This window comes from Capsicum annuum, chromosome 7 (assembly GCF_002878395.1).
Source record: "Capsicum annuum cultivar UCD-10X-F1 chromosome 7, UCD10Xv1.1, whole genome shotgun sequence".
Classification (NCBI taxonomy): Eukaryota; Viridiplantae; Streptophyta; class Magnoliopsida; order Solanales; family Solanaceae; genus Capsicum; species Capsicum annuum.
In genome coordinates, this window is record NC_061117.1 from 10,831,974 (window position 1) to 10,857,379 (window position 25,406).

Consider the following 25,406-nt stretch of genomic DNA (forward strand, 5'->3'; position numbering starts at 1 on the left):
TTTAAGGGTGTGTATGGTATGTTGGTCAAATTATTTTGAAAGTATGTTTTATAGAAATTGAGTTCATTACAAATGAGGAAAACAGGTTTTAATAAGTGACGTTCTAAGTTCATTATTTCCTTTCCACCTACCCAATGCTCATCTGTCCCAACTTCACCTCTTGATCATCTCATCCCTCACCCTTCGTACTCCCGAAACCTCACTCCACATCACATACCACCCTCATAGTGCTTTGCTAGATTTTTTTTTCCTTTGCTTACTTATCAAACGCTAGGAAATAAATAATCTATCTCTTATTTACCAAAAAGAAAAAAACATTTTTCAAATAAAATATTGTCCATTCATACCAAACACGCCTTAGATCATTTAGTTCCGCAAACAAAGTTATCTCGTTGTACTAGTTTATCCCCCACTCGAGAGGTGAGATAATCAAATTGGATGAAATAACATTATATATCTAACATAAATCTTTATTTCTAATAGAATAAAATATAATTTAAATGTCAAACCTGACTAATTCCACAGAATGCTTGACACCTCCTATCAGCAACAAGTTTGTTAGTGGCATCCGACACAACTATCCACACCTCGACTACTTCTATGGTATAGCTGCTACCTTTCACTAGTGACAGCTACAAGATAACTCTATCCACCAAGGATAGAACAGATAGAACAAATGGAAAGATATCATCTAAGTGTGTTTGTTGTTATTTGAATCTCAATCTGAGAAATTATGATTTTCAACCACTTTGTTGGCCACTAAGTCAAACCTTTGAATGCATTGGCGTTTGTTACTTTTGTGGGATTCTTACTGAGCCCATGACGTTATATAGGAGGTTATGGAGGAATTGGATTAGGGTAAAAGGTTAGTAAGATCGTTGAGCGGCATCTCGCTTGTCCTTCCGTAATATTAGTCATCATGTACCCATGTAATTTCTTGTCTTTTGAGTTTGATTACTATCTGTTGTTTCTTGTACTTCGAGTAATTATATTGTTCAGGATGATTTGTCTTGTTGTCTGAAATATTTTTTCATGGCTTCTTCACTTCCACTATTTCTTTTCTCGTACTGCTTTGGACTGTGTTTCCTTAAGCTGAGGGTGTACCAAAAGCAACCTCTCTATCCTCCCCAAACCCCACTTCATCAAATTACACTCGGTACGTTGTTGTAGCTACTACATTCAGGAATTGACAACACTAGCTCAGGTTGCTTTAGAAGCTGAATTCTTTGCTTGCCCAATTTGTTATGAACCACTTATAAGAAAATTCTTCAGAGGTGGTTTTCCTGGTCCAAATGAAGAGGTAAATTATTTATTTCTCTAATTAGATTTATTTCTGTAAAGATATGACACCTGACCTAACTCAACCCCAAAAGCTAGTTCATGTGAGGAGGATTGCCTAAAACCATATAAGCAAATCGCTAGTTCATTCCTAACCAATCTACGACTCCAACTCACTCTAACACCCCTTACCCCCTTCATTCCCAAGCCCAACTGGAGCGTGGACTTAGAATCAAAACGGAAGTGGACCTGAATCTAATACCATGTAATAGACAAAGTATGAAGAATGATCTGAGGTCTTCTTCCATGAAATAACCAGTATATATACACGTACATAGAGCCTAATTATGGAAAAAACTAATTGCTCTATTTATGTATATTACAAAGAATGAGACTACACTAATTCCTTAACACTCCCCTCAAGCTGGCGTATATATATCGATCATGTCCAGCTTGTTGCAAAGATAATCAACTCGAGTTTTCTTCAACGCTTTTGTGAACAATTCATCTAGTTTCTCTCGTCTTCATGTAACGATGGAAATCAAGTTTTTCTGAATCTTCTCACTAAAAATAGGCAAGCAATCAGGCGGAGTAAATTTATTGCTTGTTTGGTCGCAACTGTCCTAATTGCTAATATTATGTTTTGGTGCTCTTCTCTCCTCGTAGAGCTGCTCAGACCCTTTCTGTTGTAAATTCATCTATTTTGTGAAATTTTGAAGTCCATCTTGATGTGCTAAGTTCACTAAGCTCATGGTTGCTCTTTTGATGTTTATGCAGTTTAATATGGCTCAAGAGTACTTTAAAGTGGCTGAAGGTGGAGTTCTTGTTGATGTTAGCTGTGGCAATGGATTGCTTTCCAGGAAATTTTCCAAATCTGGAGTCTATTCAAGAGATTTCACTTGACTTTTCTGAAAACATGCTTCACCAGTGTCATGATTTCGTCAAGACGGATGAAAGTATCTTAAGCTCGTAGTGATTTTGCTTCCTAATTTAAGATATGAGGTCATTGAAATTCTCATTGATAGGAGTTGTCATTCATGAAAGATATATTGAACTTCTTTTTCTATGAAAATTTGCAGCAATCTAGCTCTTGTAAGGGCAGATGTCTCAGGATTACCTTTCTTTTCTGGATCAGTTGATGCTGTAAACGCAGGCGCTGCCTTGCATTGCTCTCCATCTCCATCCAATGCAGTAAGTTGCTTGAATTATAATTTTTCCTAGGCAAGTGATCCAGTTGAAGAGCAAGTAAATATGTGAAATGGTCAGGTATAAACAACTGAATCATTTTGATGTCTATCTTCAGTTGTGGTATTGTTGACACCAATATCTTATTCTTGGTGAGCTCGTGGACCCTTTTCGTGTGCTACATTTGGTTGTGTTGATTTTCGAATTTAGTAAAATGCGTATTTTACGATAAGAACTTCAAACACATGTTCAAACGAATCATATGAACAATTAAATAAAGGTGTAACTCTGTATTCACAACTTTGAACTTCAACAATATATTCAACCCAACTTATGAACATTAACAAAATGAAGTTCAAACTATTTTCTGGAAAAATAGCAAAACCAAACGTTTAGAAAAATATGAAGATTAGAAGATTCAAATCCACCAAATTCACAGTGTGTCCTTAAGGAAATTATTCCTCTCAATTACCCGGGATTATGGAATATATCCTTCCAGGATAAAATTGTAAGACCCCGTATTCACCTAGCTCAGTTTAGATCTCAGTACACAAGAATTCTTATATATATACTTTCAAAAATACTCAGAATTTTCCAGCTTAAGACCCATCATTGTGAAGAAAATTAGTCAGCTTTCCAACGATATAAATTTCGTCCAAATTCGATATCCGGGTGAGAAGTTACGACACATTTAGTAAAACAGTATATGAAATTGAGCATCACCGCGTCGCGGTGAAGTTTCAGGTCCCAATCATCATTTTCCAGCGTGTCAACGCGATAACGGCGCGTCGCGCCATAGTTCCATTTCCTAATTGTCAATTACCAGTGAGACCGCGATAGCACTGCTTCGCGCCAAGGGCCATTTTCGCAATTGTTCGTTTTAAACAATTTCAGCCGGACTTCCAATGGCTCAGCACGATGCCACCGCATCGCGGTGAAAACCAAAGTTGAGATTTTCAGAGTCAAAAATTTAAATCTTTCCAGGGGTAATCTGGTCATTCTCCACGGTATTAATCAGTATAAACAGTTAATTAACCCCTAATAACCTAATTAGATCATCATTTACTCAATTTCCCTTAAATCAAGATCAATCTCTCTTCTAATTAGCAAAACCCTAGCCTTTAAGAATCAAGGTCAAGTCTCAAGAACAATAACAAGAATCTTTAAGAAGTTAATTTCTCAGGTATGTTAGTTGTTCATCCATAGGTCCTTACCACCCATAGAGCCCAAGAATCCTTTTTCAAAATACAAGATTGAGATTTCATGAATCATATTTTTGAGTTGAATTGTGTTCATGTGTGTGTCGTTATATGATCTTTAATCCATGATTAATTATAAGTTTCATGAAATTAAGATAGCATATGTGATGAATTATGTGATTCTCATGTTAAATTCTTGAAATTTCAAGTTGAATGTTATAGCCATGCTATTTATATATATGTTTATTATTATGTGAAATAATCATGCTACCCAAGTGTTTGTTAGAAAGCTTATGTGAATTGAATAGTGCAATCATGACATGTTATCATGTGTTCCCGATTCATGTACAAGTTCATGCCTCTCAAGTGTTTGACAAAATGTCCAAATGAATGCTCTATTAACAAGCAATTATTGTTATGCATTTAAGATCATGCCATGCTTTACTATAAATGCTATTGAGTCCTGTGGGTATTTAATACCAGAAATCTAGTTGTTAAACTAGAATTACAGTAGCTACAGAGTAGTCTCAGTAATGTCATGAACAGTAGTACTCAGTTAGTTACAAAGCTTAATGAATCTCAGTCCAGTTCAGTTCAGTTTAATAATCAGTATAGTTCAGTTGAGAGTAAGATTCAGCACCGAATGAACCCAAGGATGGGGGCTCATCTGTCAGTAGAGGGCGTGATCCTTAGTAGCAGTCCTAGCATTCCAGAACTACCTAGCCAGCGTAGGTTAAGATATCAACCTGCCAGTTGAGGCTTGATAAGGTGTTTACCTTCCAGTTGAGGGTAATACCGTTCTCATTAGGGTACCTGCCAGTAAAGGGTGACCCTTAGTCCTTCGGGATGACATTTTAGTGGATCTACAGAGCCAGTGTCTGTACCCATGGCACGGTACTGATACCCTTCCAACTGGAGTTACAAGTTGGACCCCAAAAGTTTAGAGACGGGCATGTCGGTTAGATGATTACTTCTCACAGTTTCAGTTTCAGTTTTAAGTATAGAACTTAGTTCAATTCTACAAAGTGAGGACAGTCAGAAATAGTCACCCAATTATCAGTAATTCTATTATCAGTAATCTCAGATATCAGTTACTCAGTTATCAGAACTCAGTACTTAGTTTTAGTATAACTCTCAGATACAGAATATATGTATATACACAGTGTTGCACACTCAGTATTTATAACAGTTTTAGTTATCCATGTTCTCTCATTCAGTTATATCTATATCATTCAGTCAGTTATTGTTCATGCATATAAAACCCTGCATTTCAGTCTTACCTCATGTAGCATACCAGTACATTTCCACCTACTAATCGCATACTTGTTTCTTGTGCTATGATGTCTCATATTATAGGTTCGGACGCTCAGGTTCCTGACCGCGCATAGCCAGATTCAGTTAGAAGCAGCAGATTCAATAGTGAGTCCTTATTTATCGAGGATATTCTTTGATTTAGTAATATAGTAGATTCAGTATTTTTTTAGCCGGGGTTAGTTGGGGGTTTTGTCCCATTAGCTCCACGTGCAGACAGTTTCGTTAGAGGCTTTTCAGACTAGACTAGTACAAACAGTCTTCAGTTTTTAGATGTTATTATCGGTTGCTATATTTATCAGTATTCAGATTATGAACCTTATGGCATTTAAGCCTAACATTCGTATTATTTTAGTATTATTATTCAGTGCTCACAATAGGTACCAATCATGGGTTAGCTTAGGCTCCTTAGGGGTCATAAGCACCGTGTAGCATCCGGGGTGCAGACTAGGGGTGTTACAAACTTGATATCAGAGCCTAAGGTTCAACAGAGTCCTAAGGAGTCTAAAAGCTGCGTCAAGTAGAGTCTTGTATAGGGGTGTGTAGCGCGCCTCACTTATGAACAAGAGGCTACAAGACGTTTTATGAAAAGTTTCCCTTCTTTCAGTATTCATGTCATACAAGTGAGCATGAGCTCAAGTTAAAATTTCAGTCTAATTCATCTTTCCCTTCTGTTTACAGAACATGCCTCCCATAAAAGTTAACGGGAGAAGGAATGGAAATCAGCCAGCATCTCAGCCCGTTCAAGAAGATCCCCTGAATGAGCATGTCTCCCATGAAGAATTCAAAGTTGCGTTCACTACTCTAGCCTATTCTGTGGCAGCTCAGAATGAACGCTCAGCTGTTGTTTAGGCTAACGCAGTGGCCAATACTGTTGCAGCCAAGATTTGGGACTTTACTCAAATGAACCCTCTGTTGTTTTCATGTTCTAAGTCTAAAGAGGATCCACAAGAGTTCCTCGATCAGGTGCAAAAGTCACAATTATTATGGGAGTAACTTTCAGTGAGAGTGTTGGGTTAGTTGCTTATCAGCTACAAGATGTAGCTCATACGTGGTTTAAGCAGTAGAAGGTAGACAGGGGCACAGATGCAGAGCCCAAGAATGGGAAGAGTTTGCTACTATTTTTCTAGATAGATTCTTTCCCTTAGAGTTGAGAGAAGTCAAGGTGTTAGAGTTCATCAATCTCAGGCAAGGCAACATGAGTGTGAAAGAGTATTTCCTCAAGTTTTCCCAGTTAGCCAGGTATGCTCCCCATATAATAGAAGACAATAAGTCCAGGATGAGCAAGTTTGTATCTGGGGTGTCAGAGAGTATAGTCAAGGAGTGCAGGACCGCAATGTTAATTAAGGAGATGGACATATCCAGGTTAATGGTCTATGCTCAGTAGATAGAAGAGGCTAAGAATAAGGAGAGAGAGAGAAAACAAGAGATCTAGAATAGCTAGCTTCAATTTCACTCAGCCTAAGTCAGAAGACGGTAATAGTTCCTAGTTTTGCTCGAAATCTTTAGTGCTCTAGCACCTAAGCTCAAAAATGGTAACAAAGATAGGGCACCAGGCTCTAAGTCTCAGGATAGTATCAGCAGTGCCCGAACAAATCCTCTTTATCAGAAATGTGGCAGAAACCATCAGTGTGTCTGCAGAGCTGGCAGTGATATATATTTTGGTGTGGCATACTAGGCTATAGAATCAGAGATTGTCCTCAGTTAGGTTCACAGGGTTAGTACAATCGTCCCCCAGCACAGTTCGATCGCCCGAATTTGCAGGGTGCCACTTCCAGTGCCACCAGTGGGCAACACCCAAATAGGCTTTATACACTTTAATCCAGACAAGATTAGGAAAGTTCTCTTGATGTGGTCACTGGTACATTATAGATATTCCATTTATATGTTTATGCCTTATTAGATCCAAGAGCCTCTCTGTCTTTTGTAACTCCTTATATAGCGGTCAACTTTGGAGTTAGTCCCAAAATCCTAACAAAGCCTTTCTTATTCTCTACCTCAGTGGGTAAGTCTATCATATCTCGGTATGTATACAGGAACTGTCCGATTATGGTATCTCAGAAAGTTACTTCACCAGACCTTTGTAGAGCTACAGATAATGGATTTCGACGTCATTCTCGGCATAGATTGGATCCATTTATGCTATGCTTTAGTTGACTGCATAAATAGGGTCATTTATTTTCAGTTTCCTAATAAACTAGTCCCTGAATGGAGGGGTAGTACCACTGCGCTTAAGGGTCAGTTTGTTTCGTACCTTAGAAAAAGAAAGATGATATCCAAAGGGTGTATTTACCATCTTGTCTGAGTCAGAGACTCTAGTTTAGAGAATCTCAGCCTTGAGTTAGTTCCAGTAGTAAATGAATTCTTAGATGTATTCCCCAAAGATCTTCCTAGAGTTCCTCCCAAAAGGGAAATTAACTTTGGAATAGACCTTCTACCAGATACTCAACCTATCTCTATTCTGCCATGCATGATGGCTCTAGCTGAACCCAGAGAATTAAAATAATAGTTAAAGGACCTTTTATACAAGGGGTTCATCAGACCCAACATTTCCCCATAGGGCACACTGGTCTTATTCGTGCGTAAGACGGTTCACTCAGGATGTGTATAGAATACTATCAGTTGAACAAAGTCACAGTCAAGAATTAGTACCACTTCCCAGATTAGGTGTCCATTTAGTTGATTCAGCTGAGGGTAGTGTATGGGTTTAGAATAGTTTGGAATCATCTTTGGTTTTCAAAGTGAAAGAAAAGCAAGATAGAGATCCTAGTCTAGTTAAGTTAAAAGAGTCAGTCAGAGATCAGAAGGTAGAGGTTTTCTCCCAAAGGAGAGATAGTGTGTTGCATTTCCAGGGTAGGCTGTATGTGTCGTGTGTTGATGAGTTGAGATATCGGATTTTTGTAGAAGCGTATGGTACGCGATACTCTATTCACCCAAGGGCTACTAAGATGTACCACAATTTATGGGAGATCTATTGGAGGAGTGGTATGAAGAGAGATATTGCAGAGTTTGTAGCTAAGTACTTAACGTGTCAGTAGGTTAAGATTAAGCATTAGAAGCCTAGTAGGTCCATACAGGAGTTCAGTATTCCTACTTGGAAACGGGAGGAATTGAACATGGACTTCGTGATGGGTTTTTCTCGTACTCATCGTCAACATGATTCTATTTGGGTAATTATAGATAGGATGAACAAATCAACACATTTCTTGCCAGTCCATACTTTTTATTTAGCCGAGGACTGTTCCAAACTCTATCTCAGAGATTTGATTAGGTTGAACGGTGTTCCATTATCTATCATCTCAGATAGAGGTACTCAACTTACCTCTCACTTTTAGAAAGCCTTCCAAAAGGGTCTTGGTACCCAAGTTCACCTCAGTACATCTTTTCACCCTTAGAAAGATGGTCAAGTAGAAAGGACCATTCAGACTTTAGAAGATATGTTGAGAGCATGAGTTGTTGATTTTAAAGGTAGTTGGGATGACCAGTTGCCTTTGATTAAGCTCGGTATAATAGCAGCATCATTCCAGTATTCAGATAGCCCCGTTTGAGGCATTTTATAAGAGAAGATGTAGGTCTTCTATTGGTTGGTTTGAGGTAGGTGAGACTGCATTGACAGGGCCTGACTTAGTATTTGATGCCTTAGAGAAGGTTTAGTTGGTTAGGGAGAGACTTAAGGCAGCTCAGAGCTGATAAAAATCATATGTTGATGTGAGAATAAAAGATCTCGAGTTTGAGATTGGTGATTTTATGTATCTAAAGATATCTTCCATGAAAGGAGTGAAGAGGTTCGGCAAGAAGGGGAAGCTCAGTCCCTGATATGTTGGTCTTTTCAAAATTCTCAGCCATTTAAAAAAGGTAGCTTACAAGCTTGAGTTTCCTTCATACTTAGCTTCAGTGGACGCGGTTTTCCATGTCTCCTTACAAAAGAAATTTATTAGTGACCCAACAGTTGTAGTCCCCTTAGAAAGCATAAGTATTCTGAATGATATTTATTTTGAAGAGTTCCCAGTTGAAATCTTTGATCACCAGATTTATAGACTGAGGAACAATAAAGTTCCCTTAGTCAAGGTTCTTAGGTAGAACCAGTCCGTTGGGGGAGCTACTTGGGAAGCAAAAGTAGATATGCAGACCAAGTATTCTCACCTTTTCTCTGGAAACTCAGACTCATCGTGAGGTAACCATATTCCTTAGATTTACTCAATTCCATGATCAGTTACAGTTATAAACTTAGTATCACTTACCGTTGCATGTCATTTTCATGACATTCATGCATTCATAAATCAGTTCAGTCACGTAATCATGTTTCATTTGTACATGTTTAGTAGGTAAACTCAGTTTCTCAGTATTTTTAGCTTAAATCAGTCTCATTTGACGATGAATGTTCTCAAGGGGGAGATATTGTAATACACCTTATTCTTCAAGATCAGTTTAGTTCTTAGCAAAAGAGAATTCCTATACATGTACTTTTAAAAATACTCAGAATTTTCAAGCTTAAGACCCATCATTGTGTAGGAAATTCAGTCAGCTTTCCAACGCTATAAATTTTGGCCAAATTTGATGTTCGAGTGAGAAGTTACTTCACATTTAGTAAAACAGATGTGAAATTAAGTATTACCGCAGTGCGGTGAAGTTCCAGGTCCCAATCGTCATTTTCCAGCATGTCAATGCGATAGCAGCGTGTCTTGCCATAGTTCCATTTCCCAATTGTCATTTTCCAGTGAGGCACCGCATCGCACCAAGGGCTATTTTCGCAATTGTCTGTTTTAAAAAGTTTCAGCCGGAATTCCAGTGGCTCACCGCGATGCCACCGCGTCGCGGTGAAAGCCAAAGTTGGTATTTTCAGTGACAAAAATTTAAATCTTTCCAGGGGTAATTTGGTCCTTTTTCATGTCCTTAATCAGTATAAACACGTTAATTAACCCCTAATAACCTAATTAGATCATCATTTACTCAATTTTCCTCAAATCAAGATCAATCTCTCTTACAATTAGCAAAACCCTAGCCTTCAAGAATCAAGGTCAAATCTCAAGAGTACCAACAAGAATCTTTAAGAAGTTAATTTCTCAAGTATTTAAGATGTTCATCCATGGGTCCTTACCACCCATAGAGCCTTTATCCATGGGTCCTTACTACCCATGGAGCCCAAGAATTCTTTTTCAAAATACAAGATTGAGATTAACTTCATGAAATTATAATCCATGATTAATTATAAGTTTCATGAAATTAAGATAGCACGTGTGATGAATTATGTGATTCTTATGTTAAATCCTTGAAATTTCAAGTTGAATGTTATAGCCTTGATATTTATGTATATGTTTATTATTATGTAAAATAATCATGCTCCCCAAGTGTTTGTTAGAATGCCTATGTGAATTGAATAGTGCAATTATGACATGTTCTCATGTGTTCCCGGTTCATGTACAAGTTCATTCCTCTCAAGTGTTTGTTAAAATGTCCAAATGAATGCATTGTTAACAAGCAATTATTGTTATGAATGTAAGATCATGCCTTGCTTTACTATAAATGCTATTGAGTCCTGGGGATATTTAATACCCGAAATTTAGTTGTTTACCTAGAATTACAGTAGCTACAGAGTAGTCTCAGTAATGTTATGAATAGTAGTACTCAGTCAGTTACAAAACTCAATTAAACTCAGTCCAGTTCAGTTCAGTCTAATAATCAGAGTCATTCAGTTGAGAGTACGATTCAGCATGGGCTTACCTATCAGTAGAGGGTGTGATCCTTAGTAGCAGCCCTTATGTTCTATAACTACGTAGCCAGCGTAGGTTGAGATATCAACCTGCCAGTTGAGGGTTGATAAGGTGTTTACTTATCAGTTGAGGGTAATACCATTCTCATTAGGGAACCTACCAGTAGAGGATGACCCTTAGTCCTTCGGGGTGATATTTCAGTGGATCCATACAACTAGTGTCTGTACAAGGTACTGATACCTTTCCAACTAGGGTTACAAGTTGGACCCCAATAAGTTCAGAGAGGGGCATATCAGTTAGATAATTACCTCCTACAGTTTCAGTTTCAGTCTTTAGTATAGAACTTAATTCAGTTCTACAGAGTCAGGACTGTAGGTAACAGTCACCCAGTTATCAGTAATTCAGTTATCAGTAATCTCAGATATCAGTTACTTAATTCTCAGAACTCAGTACTAAGTTTTAGTATAAATCTCAAATACAGTATATAAGGATATGCACCGTATTGCATACTCAGTGTTTACAACAATTTCAGTTATCCATATATTCTTATTTTATTATATTCATATCATTCAGTCAGTCACTGTTCATGCATATGAACCCCTATATTTTAGCCTTACCTTACTAGCATACTAGTACATTTCCACGTACTGATCGCATACTTTTTTTTTTCACTATGATGTCTCATATCATAGGTTCGAACGCTCAGGTTCCTGACCGCACATAGCCAAATACAATTAGTAGCAGCAGATTCAGTAGTGAGTCCTCATCTATTGAGGATATTTTTTTTATTTTAGTATTACAGTTAATTCAGTATTTTGTTAGCCAGGGTTAGTTGGGGGTTTGACCCATCAGCCCCACATATAGATAGTTTAGTTAGAGGCTTTTCAGACTAGATTGAATCACTTCAACAGAATAACGGTACCTCAAATTCTATCGACCTACGAACGCACTCAACGATAGCAAATCACACTAGAGTATATTCAAGAAAGAGATTGTTTTTCCTCAAAATTTCATATGTTTACTAAGGCTAAAATAAGGTATTTATAGTCATCAAGGTGTTTCTTCATGAAGAGTGTTGGTGCATTTTATTATAAAAATAAAAATATTGAAGTGCATGGCAATTAATAGGCATAAAGTGGGTAAAGTGGTTTCATTATTCTTGTCACTCACCACATTATCTTTTTGTTGGGTTCAAAGTCGAGAAGGTGTCATACGGAAGCTTAAAATTTTCAAAACAAGATGGCGATAATTCAAATGACACAATACAAACTAAAAACATAATATTATTGATATAATTTGGCCAACTAGCCTACGCATGAAAACTAATATTAAAGAAAACATAAAACTATTGGGAGAAAATATCCCCCTAAACAAGACTCGTAACTGACTACATCATGGATGCTACAATGTTATTGTATGAGACGGGAGGGTCTTCTATTTATAGAGATCCAAATCTTAGAAAGAGGTTGGTCAAATATGGAAAAATTTTATATTTTTCTTTCAGTAAAATTAAAAGTAATTATGGTATTACTTTTATTTTTCTTTTAAGAAAAATAAAACTTAAATTTGGTAAGAAAATCAAGGCAAAATCTAACAAATCTCCCCTTTTTGACTTGATTTTCTGGAAAAATATTCTTGATCCGCCTTCTTCACACGATCTTCATATATCACTGCTACTTGATATACTTAAAAATGGAGTTTTTGAGTTAAAAATATATGAGCCCTTTTGGGTTAAAAATATTTGAACCCTTTGTAGGGTTAAAAGTGACCTTTACTTTCAAATATGTAACAATAGGATTGTTAAAAATATGATTGACAACTGTCTCCACATGTAGCTTTTATTTTGATAAAATATATTCACTATCGTCAAATTAGTTGTAACTTTAATCTCAACATGTTCTCAATTTGAACCATCGGACCATTGGACCGTGGCTCTAATACCACTTGTTGGGTTCGAAATCAAGAGGGCGTCATGCGAAAGCTTAAAACTTTCAAAACAAGATGACGTTAATTTAGATGACACAATATAAACTAAAAACATAATATTATTGATATAATTTGGCCCACTGGCCTACACATAAAAACTAATATTAAGAAAATATAAAACTATTGTGAGAAAATATCCCCCAAAACAAGACTCGTAAATGACTAAATTATGGATGTTACTGTGTTATTGTATGAGAAGGGAGGGTCTTCTATTTATAGAGTACCAAATCTTAGAAAGAGTTTAGCCAAATATGAAAAAGTTTTAGTGTAACACCCCATACTTTTACCCAGCTTAAATTCATCCCAAAAATTTCAAAGGCTTCCTTTAAAAATGAATACACTCTTATACATGTGAAATTTTCAAGATTTAAAATTTTTTTTGTGTGGGAAATTGAATTAGCTTTCCAACGATATAAATTTTTCCTAAATCCTACAACCGGGTAAGAAGTTATGGTGATTATAAGTTTCAGTCGTTAAACATCGTCATTCAGGCTAGTAGCGCGTCAAGGAATGTGTTAAAATAGCAATTGTCAATTTTCTGTGTTGCTCTACGATATTGGCGCATCGCGCCATAAACCCAGTTCACAATTATCAATTTTTAGTGTACCAACACTATTACACCGCGTCACGGTGCACTTCTAGTTCACAACCAAAGTGGCAATGCGATTGTACCGCATCGTGCCACCATGCAATTTTCAAGTCATCATTTTCCAGTGACACGGTGTGATAGTGCCGCTCGAGCCAAGGGTCCAGATCAGGAAAATTTCACAAAAAATTAAAGTCGCACCTGAGGTTAAAACAGTCTTTTTCCATGATTTTATTCTGCCCAGATGTGGGATTTAATCCCTAAAAACATATTTAGGTCATTATTAACTCACTTTTCCCCCAATTTAAGACATTCTCTCTCAAAGATAGAAAACCCTAGCTCCCAAGTTTCAAAAGCAATCTCAAGAATCCCTCGAAGAGTCTTCAAGAACATCAAGAAATTAGATTTCCATGTAGGTATGTTAGATGTTCATTCATAGATCCTTACCTTCCATGGAGCCCAAGAATCCCTTTTCAAAATACAAGATTTATGATTTATGATTTTCATGTTTGAATTAGATTGAATTTATGTTCATGATATTGTTTGAGTTTTAATTCATGATTTAGATTACAAGTTTCAAGAATTAATCCTAGTATGTGTTAAATTACATGGAATTCATGATAAACCATTCAATTTGCAAGTTGATTGTTGTAACCATGTTAACCCTAAGTGTTTATGATTTAATGAACCAAGCATGCTTCCCATGTGTTTGATAAATTGTCTATGAGAATGAAATAATGTCATTATAGCATGCTAACAGGTATTCCTCATTTATGTACAAGTTAATGCATTACAAGGGTTTGATGAAGTGTCTCTATGAATGAATTATGACCAAGTGAACATTGTTATGTTATTCAAAGTTATGCTTTGCTTTACTTTTCATGTTATCGAGTCTTGAGGGTATTTAATACCCGACAACATAGTTGTTTACCTAGAGTCAGTGTCTGTTACAAATAGTATCAGTCATGTCAATATGTACTCCTTTCAGTTAGTTATAGAACTCAGTCAGTCGCAGAACTTTGGAAAACTCAGTAATCTCAGTATCATCCTAGTCCAATTCAGTATACTCGGTCAATTTCATTCAGTTGAGAGTAGGAACTAGAACCGAGCGAGTGTAGAGGTGATGCCCTCTCCCGTCAGGCAGGTAAATTCGTTAGTAGCAGTCTCACACTATAGAGCTATATAGCCAGCATAGGATGTGAGGAGTCACCCGTCAGATTAAGGCTTGGCTACCTCCCAGGAGTCACCCATCAGATTAGGCTTGACTCCCTATTTAGGGTCACCCATCAGATAGGCTTGACCACAATAGTTGTCTTTACCTATGGCATGGTAATGGCACCCTTCTGACTGGGGTTATAGGTTGGACCCCACTCAGTTTACTTAGGGGCATGTCTGTTAAGTGAGAACTCCGACAGTTTTAGTTTTAGTCTCAGTCTTCAGAATAGAACTCAGTTCAGTTCTACAGAATCAGGACTGTCAGATACAGTCACTCAGTTATCAGTAATTTAGATTATCAATGATCTCAAATTATCAGTATATTCAGTTATCAGTTATCAGATTCAGTTCCAGTATACTCGGTTACAGTATGCACAGTATGCTCAGTAGTTATAGATCCTCCATGTATGTTAATCTAGCTCTTGCATGTCATTCAGTTAGTTATTGTCCATGCATATAAACCCATGCATTCAGCCTTACCTCATTTAGCATACCAGTACATTCCCACGTACTGATCGCATACCTGTTTCTTGCGCTATGATATTTTATATCATAGGTTCAGATACTTAGGTTTCTAACTGTACTTAGCCAGATTCAACCAGCAGCAGTAGATTTAGCAGTGAGTCCTCATCTATCGAGGATATTCTTTTATTTCAGTACTTTAACTTAGTAGTATTTTAGTAGATGGAGTTAGTTGGGGGATTGTCCCATCAACTCCACTTTCAGACATATTCAATTAGAGTCTTTTTAGACTAGATTTTTAGAAAGTATTTCAGATTCAGATGTTATATTTTATCTATATTTCAGATGTTTTGAACCTTATGGCATTTCAGCCCATTTTCTGCATTAATTTCAGTATTATTGTTTAGTGTTCACATCAGATATCATTCATGGGTTAGCTTATGGTCCTTCGAGATCGTAAGCACCGTTTAATGACTAGGGGGTAGTCTCAGGTCATTACATTTATATTTTTCTTTTAGTAAAATTAAAAGTAATTACAGTATTACTTTTATTTTCCTTCTAAGAAAAATAAAACTTAAATTTGATAAGAAAATTAGGGCAAAAACCTAACACCTTTTGTGTTAGTAGGTATAAATTGTGCTAAAAAATGATCATTAGTTCTTGAAACTCTATGACCATTAGTTTCATGAAACTTATGTAACATCAATACTATTCATCTACCCATACTACTACCCCCTCATTCATTCTATTCAATACATTGAAGAATTCTTCATCTATAAATAGCGGTGTTTCTTTCTTTGCTGAGTGGGAAGAAAAAGATGATAAGTGAAGAAGAGAGTTGCGAGATAAAGAATACTCTAAGTCTTCAACTATATTTACTATACAAAAAAGAGGAATCATATTATTCAAAGAGAGTTGAGACAAATAAAATATTCTAAGTCTTTAATTATATTCACTATATAAAAGAGATTTTTAACATGTTGAAGAAAGATGTTCTTATCGTGGAGCTTTGGACTCTTCAACTAATCCGGAGTTGTTTGAGTTGTACATCGTTGATGGGTTGTTGTATCTTGGAGGGGACAAGTAAAGAGATATATGCTGGATCGGTGTAGATTATGTCGTAGTGGACTTGAATCTCCTTAAAGAGAGCGAGATATCCGCGCCTCACCCAAGAAAAAGATTATCTTATTTTCTTCATTTTTGTTCATTTTATTTCAACTGTAATAATTTAATTATTGTGGTATATTACACCAACAAAAAAAGTAATGGTTCAAAAAGGTGTCCCTCTTCTGAAAAGGTGCAACTCTTCGAAAAAGTCACAACCCATTGAAAATTCATAACCATTCAAACTGAAAAGAAGCCTCTTTAAATTGCATCCTTTCTCTTGGTGTCTTTTCAGAAAAACAGTTATTCATTCTCCATTCACATCTCCCAAAAATTTAAGAATCTCCTACATGAATGGGGAATGACTATTTTATAAAAAATTTACGGACAAATGTGTGATCTACAAGCAAAGACTAGTTGCATCTGGATAAGTAGGCTTTTCTTTGAACTTTCCATTGTGAACTTGCATCGAATGTACTCGGTCAATCAGTAGATGTGATATTTTTGAACCATCTACCTTTAATGTACTCCTAGACAACACAAGTCACACAACTACCATTTTATCATTTTTGATCCTCACGATTTTATTCATTTCATCCATGAACACGACCTGATTTAATGAGATATTAGAGAATAGGCCTTTACTATCATTGTCCTCGAAAAGGCTTTCACTTCACATCCTAAATGTTTAATCCTTTAGATTAAACTTTTTGGTGAAATCTGTTAAACTTAGAAACTATTAAAAAGTTTCAAACGATAAACCTTATGCTTATTTCTTGAATATTGTCTCCATCATGAGAATGGATTGAGTATATTGACAATGTTGAGCCATTAGTCAAAAATTTATTTGATCTCCTTGAACCTAGATCTTAGGATCTCTAGTCTGCTGAGTAGATTTACCGCCATGATTACTTTTCCTAGGTTGTAAACCTATTTCATTCAATGATCTCTCAACCCCCTCTCTAGATAGGCCTTTTGAAAGTGGATCCGACATATTATTCTTTGATTTCACATAGTCAATCGTGATAATTCCATTAAAGAGCAGTTCTCTAATGGTATTATATCTCCATCTTATGTGACAAAATTTATCGTCATACATTATGCTCCCTACCCCCTTATTATTGACGTTTCTTTATCATAGTGTATATATATTGGTGCCAAAGATTTGGGCCAATAAGGAATATCTTTTGAGAAATTTTGGATCCATTTAGCTTCTTCATCGATTTTATCTAACGCAATAAATTTAGATTCTTATTATAGAGTGGGCAATGCATGTCTATTTTGATGATTTTCAAGAGACTGCTCATCCACCTAAGCAAATACATATTCACTCATGATTTTACTTCATTTGATTCGGTGATCCAATTTGCATCACTATATCCTTCAATTACTGTTGGATACCTGTTAAAATGCAAAGCATAGTCTTGAGTATGATTTAGATACCCTATAACTTTTTTCATTGCCATTCAATGTGTTTGATTGGGATTACTCATTTACCGAATTAATTTACTAATAGCACATGCTATATCTGGTCGCGTATAATTCATGATATACATTTCCAATATTCTTGCATGGTCCAAATGCTAGTCACTTTAACCTTCATTCTCTTGAAGTGCAAAGCTCACGTCTAGTAGAGTCTTGGCAATATTAAAATTCAAATACTTGAACTTGTCAAGTACCTATTCAATATAATGAGATTGTGATAATGCTGATACGAGAATAATCACGGGTATGGACTTGTGAGAGTACATGTTGGACCTGATCCTTGGTGTGTGCAATTGAAGTGTAAAAGAGGCCCAAAATGCACATTATAACTGTCCAAACACTACACTTAATCTACACTTGATGGGCGCCCTTAGTGGAGGGTCCTTTTGGTCATTTTAGTTTCTATTATGTAATGTACTATATAAGGAACATTGTAGGGTTTCTTTAGTTAGATTTTGATAATATTTTTAGTCATAAGAACACAAGTGCTCTCCCTTTGGAGGCACCAAAACCAAAAATAGGTCTAGAGGTGGTGTGGAATCACTAGTGTTGAGTATTGCTTGGAAACATAGGTGCTTGAGTGGTGGTCTCCTCTCTTGTGTCATTGTAAGAGATAGGTGATTGTAGTGTGTACTGTTAAGGGTCCAAGAGTATAACATGTTCATGGGTTCTTAAAATTATATCTTTATTTGTCTATCTATCTATCTCATTTGTTTCATTGTAATCGTGTAGTGTTGTTCTTGTAATTTTGTAGTCATGTGTTTGTTGTTCTTATAATATAATTGCTCATCTTGAGTTCCTAATTTTATTATTGTTAACTTAGTTTGGGTTGGCTTCAAAAATGTGTCAAAAACCTATATATATTGTCATTCTTGCATTGTATTCTTGAATCCGAGTGCGGTCTCCATTTGATCCATAAGTTATTGTGATTTTGTGGACTGTTTGGAGTGTTTTTTCGTGCCTTCCTAGTTTGTATTGTATCAAATGCCAATCATTGTGAAGTTCTATAAATTTTTATCTCTAAGATTACATCAGCAACTCCAAGATTTTTCATATCAAACTTGCTCTCAGGTATTCGTTTCGTAGCGTTTATGTTAGAAATGTCTATACTGGTGATCAACATATCATCCATATACAAACAAATAATGACTTTGTAATTTAGAGTGTCTTTAATGTAAACATATTTATCACATTCATTTATCTTGAAGTCATTTGCCAATATGGTTTGGTCAAACTTTGCATGACATTGTTTGGGTGCTTGTTTTAGTCCATAAGTGATTTAACAAGATTGCACACTATCCTTTCTTTACCAGAAACCACTTTCATGTAAATTTTTTCCTCTAATTCTTCATTCAAAAATGGTATTTTCACATCCATTTGATAGATTTCAAGATCATATACCGCCGCTAATGCAATCAACATCCGAATGAATATTATCCTTGTTATTGGCAAAGTATGTGTCAAAATAATTAAGGTCTTCTTTTCGTCTAAAGCCTTTCACAACAAGTCTTGCCTTTTATTTGTCAATAGTTCCATCAGCTTTTATTTTTCTTTTGACGATCCATTTAGAATCTAAATATTTATTTCCTGGAAAAAAAACAACCAATTCCAAAGTATGGTTGCTCATGACTGAATCAATATCACTATTGACTGCCTCTTTCCATAAGGATGAGTGGCATCGCTTCTTTAAACATTTGAGGCTCATTTTTAAGAAGAAATGTTGCAAAATCTGATCCAAAGGATGTAACGACAAAAAAAATTGATGAAATATGTGATATTTGTAATTTTGTGTGATTTGACTATTTTACCCCACCTCATAGTTGCATTATGGTATTTCTGGGGTGTGGGAGTGTTTGACATGATTTTTGATGTATTTTGGTATCATTTATGAATATTATGATTTTTTATGGCTTTGAGAGCCTTATTTTGAACTTATGTGTATATCTTTTGATCCATACGATGGATGGCCGAACGGATTACGCCAGCAGCTTCAAAATATTGATTTTAAGCTAGGTATACATTTAGTTCAGGTCCTGGTGCACCCGAGCTTATTTCGACCTATTAGTCAGAAAGTTGAAAAATTAAAAATATGGGTGTGGGACCCATATTTAATTAAAACGACCTCGGATGGAAAATACGACTTTTCTAGTAGATCCGTAATATCAATTTTAGGGTGTTAGCATATTTGTTATGATTTTACGGCTTCTAAATCTCATTTCGACCCTCGATTTGGAAAATTATGATTTTGAGTTTTGGGGGTCAACTTTATGAAAATGATGTTTTTTCGAAAATCTGATATCTCCATTGCATCCAGAACATCGAATTTAGTATAGTTGTATAGTTCGTTTGCATGTATCAGACTCCGAACGAATCCTGAGCACCCCGATGAAGTCCGATTGACCAAAAAAATTGCTATTGCAGAAAAATTTGCTATTTAGAGCAGATTTTTCACCCTTTTTGACCCGTTTTGCTCATTTTCATCTTAGCTCTTGGGAGTTAAATCTCAAAAGAGGGTGGGAGATTAAAAGTAAAGTTTGTGAGATCTTGGAAAGCAAGATTAACACTTTTTTCTTGGTTTTATTATGGATTGAATGTAAGAATTCACTATTTTCTTAGTAGTTTCTTAATTAATTTCTCAAAACCCCAAAAATCTTAGTGCTTGATTTTAAATTCAAATTTCACTCCTTTTCACTTGAATAATATTTTTATCTTATAATTACTAGTTTTTCATCAATTTAACCAGCAAAACAATTCTGATTCTTGATTTTAACCGGGATTTCAAAGATTTTACCCGGTAAAGCTCAAAAATGATTTCTCTTCAATTTGAACCCCATTTTTTACTCGATTTAACTTGAGTTTTAAACTGTAGGTTCCTAAAAGTATGGGAAATATATATTTCAAGTAAAGTTCTAATTTTGCCCTTCTTTTTTGAAAACTCATTTTGGGGGTCCGTTTTGACCCCGAACTAAAAGTAGTCAATATGGGTGTCCTTGGTTTTGTTTTGATACATAAATTTCATATTTGATGTTTTTAGTAAAGTTTGGGATTGTTCGTAAAAAGTAAGGTTGCAGGTTCAAATGTGGCAAACCGACTTTGGCTTTCGAAGTAGGTTATGGCTTAACTCTTTCAGACTGGACTGGATAGTAAATGATGATACAAAATGCATGTTAAGGGTAGGAGCTAATCATGAAAATGGATATTTATGTTTTGTTCTCATCTAGGGGCCTATAAGTGATGTAATTATCAAAATTGAGTTATTATTGTATATGTGTGACCGTGTGGGGTCCTATGTGATATTAATAGCCTTGAATACATGTTAAGATGCTTAATATGGTACCATTGGTATATTGTGATTATATTCATACTTTATTGGCACATGAGACATGTAGAGGTTTATGGATGAAACGGAAATAATGAGTGCATATTGGCTTATGTGGTTCTGAAAATATATCATCGTGGTTGGTTGTGGAATTATATCATGTTGTTGGTTATGGAAATATATCATGTGGTTGGCTATGAAAATACTCACTATGATTGGTTGTGAGCATTATATCTCCATATCATACCAATTCATGAAACATTGGTATAATTGTGGCAACATCTGAGAAACACTGGCAACACCTAATAACACCATTCCAAGGGATGTTCTAAGAAGAAGATATGAGATATATGGATTGTATATGGGTTGATGACCCCCCATGGGTCCTACATCGGGAAGCTTTAGCTTCGTAGATTTATACAGGGATTGTACGATGATCTCAGAGGTTGTGCAATGACCTCGTGCATTATTATCATCATATACATTGCACTTACTTTATTGTGTTATGTTGTGTTGTATTGGCATATTGACTTATCATCTATGTATTTATCGTATCTTCTTTTAGTTGTATTTGATGATCTTGTATATGCATGTTCCCTCCCCTCCCGTTCTTCTTATATATGATATAATACGTACTTTTGTTCTATCTTGGTGTGATGTTGCAATATATGTGAGATATATTAGAACTGTTAGTGCAAGCGGTATGGGCTACCGTTGTGGGATATTTTCTGATTGCAGGTGATGTGCCCTTAGTGTATATTTTGGTATGCTTTATTTACTACTTTGCTTGGTCGGACTATGATACCTACTGAGTACAAGTGGACCGTACTCATGCCTACTGCACCCTTTCAGTGCAGGTCTTAGCTCGAGTCCACCTCAACTTGATTGATTCCGGCGATTATTAGAGCTTCCAAAGTAGTGGTTAGACATTCATGCGTCTGAAGTTCACCTCTAAATTTCTATAATAGTTATGTCTTTATTAGTATTCGGAGACAGTTATTATTTCTTTGTGGTTACTTTTTCAATGTATTTGACTCTTGGATTATATTAGTAGTTCTTACACTATTGACACCTGGTTTTGGGCATGATTGATATTTTGGATAAGTTCTTTCCTCATTGTTATGATTACTTATATGGTTCAGCTTCGTTCTAGAAGCCTTACCTTGGAATATTTCTGTCTTTTCCTCTTTCCATAACAATTTGGGTGATAGGTTTACTTGTCAAGGTACACCGTAACAAGTGTCATCATGACCCTCATTTTTGGGTCGTGACAAATTGGTATCAGAGCATCTAGGTTTTATTGGTCTCAATAGCGTAAGAATGAGATATCTAATAGAGTCTCACGGATCGGTACATAGACATCTGTATCTATCTTCGAGAGGCTATAAAATGTCCTTAGGATACTTTTCTTATTTTATTCCTCATCGTGCAAAGTTCTTTAATTCCCTGTATTTTAAGTTATGTTTCACACTTTCTGCACAGATGGTGTTAATTAGGTCCAGTTTGATCAAAGATACAGACCCTTCACCCAAAGGGCGAGCCTCGAGTCGTCGATAGACTCGAAAGAGTGGACGGGCCCATGAATCATCCCCGTCTAAGAGGAGTGATAAGGGACTCTCCCCTAAGATCATGTTGAGTAGGTTAGAGGCGTAGGTTCATCTCCAATGCCTCAGAGTTCTTCTACCTCAGTCTTGGAGGGATTGTTGATTCGTCTGTTAACCCATTTGGAGGGTACTCCTTTGAGTTCATTTGGTGTTTCCCCAGCTCCAAGTATGGTACCTCCACCTGTTCCAGAGTTTGGTGATAGTATTCCTCTGGCTGCACCTACTTCAATTTTGGATACTCCTCAGACCCCAAGTACTATTTAACCATTAGCGTCGACACAAGAGTGTGGTGTTTTAGGATAGAGAGTGCAACCCTCATCTATGTCACCCCCGCAAGTAGTATCTGACCAGCTGGACTTATTTTGCCTCTTTCTCTCCAGAAAGCCACGACTCAGATGATAGTATTTAGGGAGACATTTCAAAGTATATGGGGTCAGTCGGGTATGCGTGGATCAACCTCTCGAGCGTCTCGAGAAAGCACTAGGAGATTGCACCGTCAGGATAAGTTTAGAGGTTTCTTTGTATGTGATGAGATTGGCTATCTGGACAAGGACTGTCCCCGCCATGTGTTTAGAGCTACTCCTATTTCAGATGTGAAAAGTAGGGGTTTCACTATAGGTGCGAGAGGTAGAGGTAGTGGAGGCTGTGATGGTGGTCGTGGGGCTATTCATCCAGTTGATGATCGCGGGCAGTGCTATACCATACCAGCCAGACCAAAGGTAAAGGCTGCTGATGTTGTGATCACAGGTATCATCCCCGTTTATTTTAGACATGCATATGTATTATTTGATCCCGAATCGTCTTTCTTCTATGTGTCTATGTATTTTTCCTTAGGTTTTGATTCTATTAGTGAGCTTTTTTTCCATGACAATTCATGTATCTACTCCAATTGGTGATTCATTAGTGGTGGATTAAGCATACCGTTCTTGTGTTGTGAGTTTTGTCGGGCATGAGATTTTGGTAGATTTGCTTATATTAAATATGGTCAATTTTGATGTTATTTTGGGCATGGATTGGTTGGCTCCTTATCATGCTTTCCTAGATTGTTTTGTTAAGACTGTGACTTTACTTCATCGGGTGTGCCAAGGATAGCTTAGAAGGGTGCACTTCACTTTGGTCCTAAGAGGATTGTATCTTATGTCCAGGATCATAAATTGATTGAGAGAGGATGTTTATTGTTCTTGACTCATACTCATAACACCAGTGTTGTTTTTCCTCCTTCCATAGATTATGTTCGTCTTGTCCGTGATTTTATGGATATGTTCCTTACGGAATTGTATGTTATGCCTTCGAATTGAGATATTGACTTCAGTATTGATGTTGAGCTGGGCACCAAGCCCATTTCTATTCCTCCTTATATGATGGTGCTAACTGAGTTGAAGAAATTGAAGGATCAGTTACAGGAGTTGTTGGACAAGGGATTTATCTGACCTAGTGTTTCACTTTAGGGTGTGCCTGTCTTGTTTGTAAAGAAAAAGAATGGGTCTTTACGGATGTGTATTGATTATCAGTAGTTGAATAAGGTAACAGTTAAGAATAAGTATCCTCTTTCTCGCATCGATGATTTGTTTGATCAGCTTCAGGGTGCTGCGGTATTTTTTAAGATTGATTTGACATTTGGTTATCACCAGTTACGGATTAGAGATTTGGATATTTCGAAGATAGCTTTTCAAACTTGATATGGTCATTATGAGTTCTTGGTTATGTTCTTTGTATTGTCTAATACCCCTGCCACATTCATGGAGTTAATGAACCGGATGTATCGACTGTATCTTGACTCCTTTGTTATTGTATTTATAGATGATATCTTGGTGAATTCCAAGAGTGAGGTTTAGCATAAGGAGAAGTTGCGTATTTTGCTTCAGAGATTGAGGGATGAGAAGTTGTATGCTAAGTTCTCTAAGTGTGAGTTTTGGTTGGAGTTTGTTTCTTTCTTGGGTCATGTGGTGACTAAGGAAGGTAATACGGTTGACCTAGCCAAGGTTACAGTGATTCATGATTGGGATAGACCTACTTCGCCCATCAAGATTCAGTGTTTCATTGGCTTAGCAAGTTATTATCGGTGTTTTTTTAAGGTTTTCTCTTTTATCGCAGCTATGTTAACCAAGTTGACTTAGAAGAAGATTTCCTTCTAGTGGTTCAATACTTGTAAGGCGAGCTTTCAAAAGATTAAGGATTTGTTGACGTTATGTAATACCCCGTATTTCTCTAGTTCAGTTTAGCTATAAGTGTATGGGAATTTCTATATAAAAGTTTCACTCAAATTCAGCTTAAGACCCACCATTGTGTTGGAAATTCAGTCAGCTTTCCAACGATATAAAATTTACTTAAATCCAATATCCGAGTGAGAAGTTATGGCCTTTTTAGTAAAACAGTATGCCAAACTAAGCAGCACCGCGTCGTGGTGATAGGTCAAATAGTAATTGTCAGTTTTCAGTGAAACTCCGCGATTCCAACACATCGCAGAGAATTCTCAGTTTCCAATTAGCTTATTTTTTAGTGTGTCAATTCGATAATGGCGTTTCATGCCGGAGTACCATTTCGCAATTGTCACTTTCCAGTGAGACTCGGTGATACTTCCGCGTTGCTCCAATGTGTAATTTTCCACTCGTCCTTTGACTGCACTAGCTGATAAAATCCAATGGCTCACCAGTCACCGCAATGCCACCGTGTCACGGTGATGGCCAAATTTAAATCGGTGATGGAAATTTAAATCCTTCTAGGGGTAATTTAGTCTTTTTCCATGGCCCTAATTAGAGTAAACACGAGATATAATCCCTAATAAACTAATTAGTCACTATTTCATTCAATTTTCTCCAAAATCAAGAGCATTCTCTAAATTAACAAAACCCTAGCCTTCAAGAACCAAGAGCAATCCTCAAGAATTTCACCAAGAAACTTCAAGAACTCATCTTCCCAGACATGTTAGATTTTCATTCATGACTCCTTACTACTCATGGA

General features: G+C 36.5%; 1 pseudogene; it reads left to right on the forward strand.

Moving 5' to 3' along the window:
* LOC107876364 overlaps window positions 1–25,406 on the forward strand; it is a 60,452-nt pseudogene that overhangs the window by 4,524 nt on the left and 30,522 nt on the right.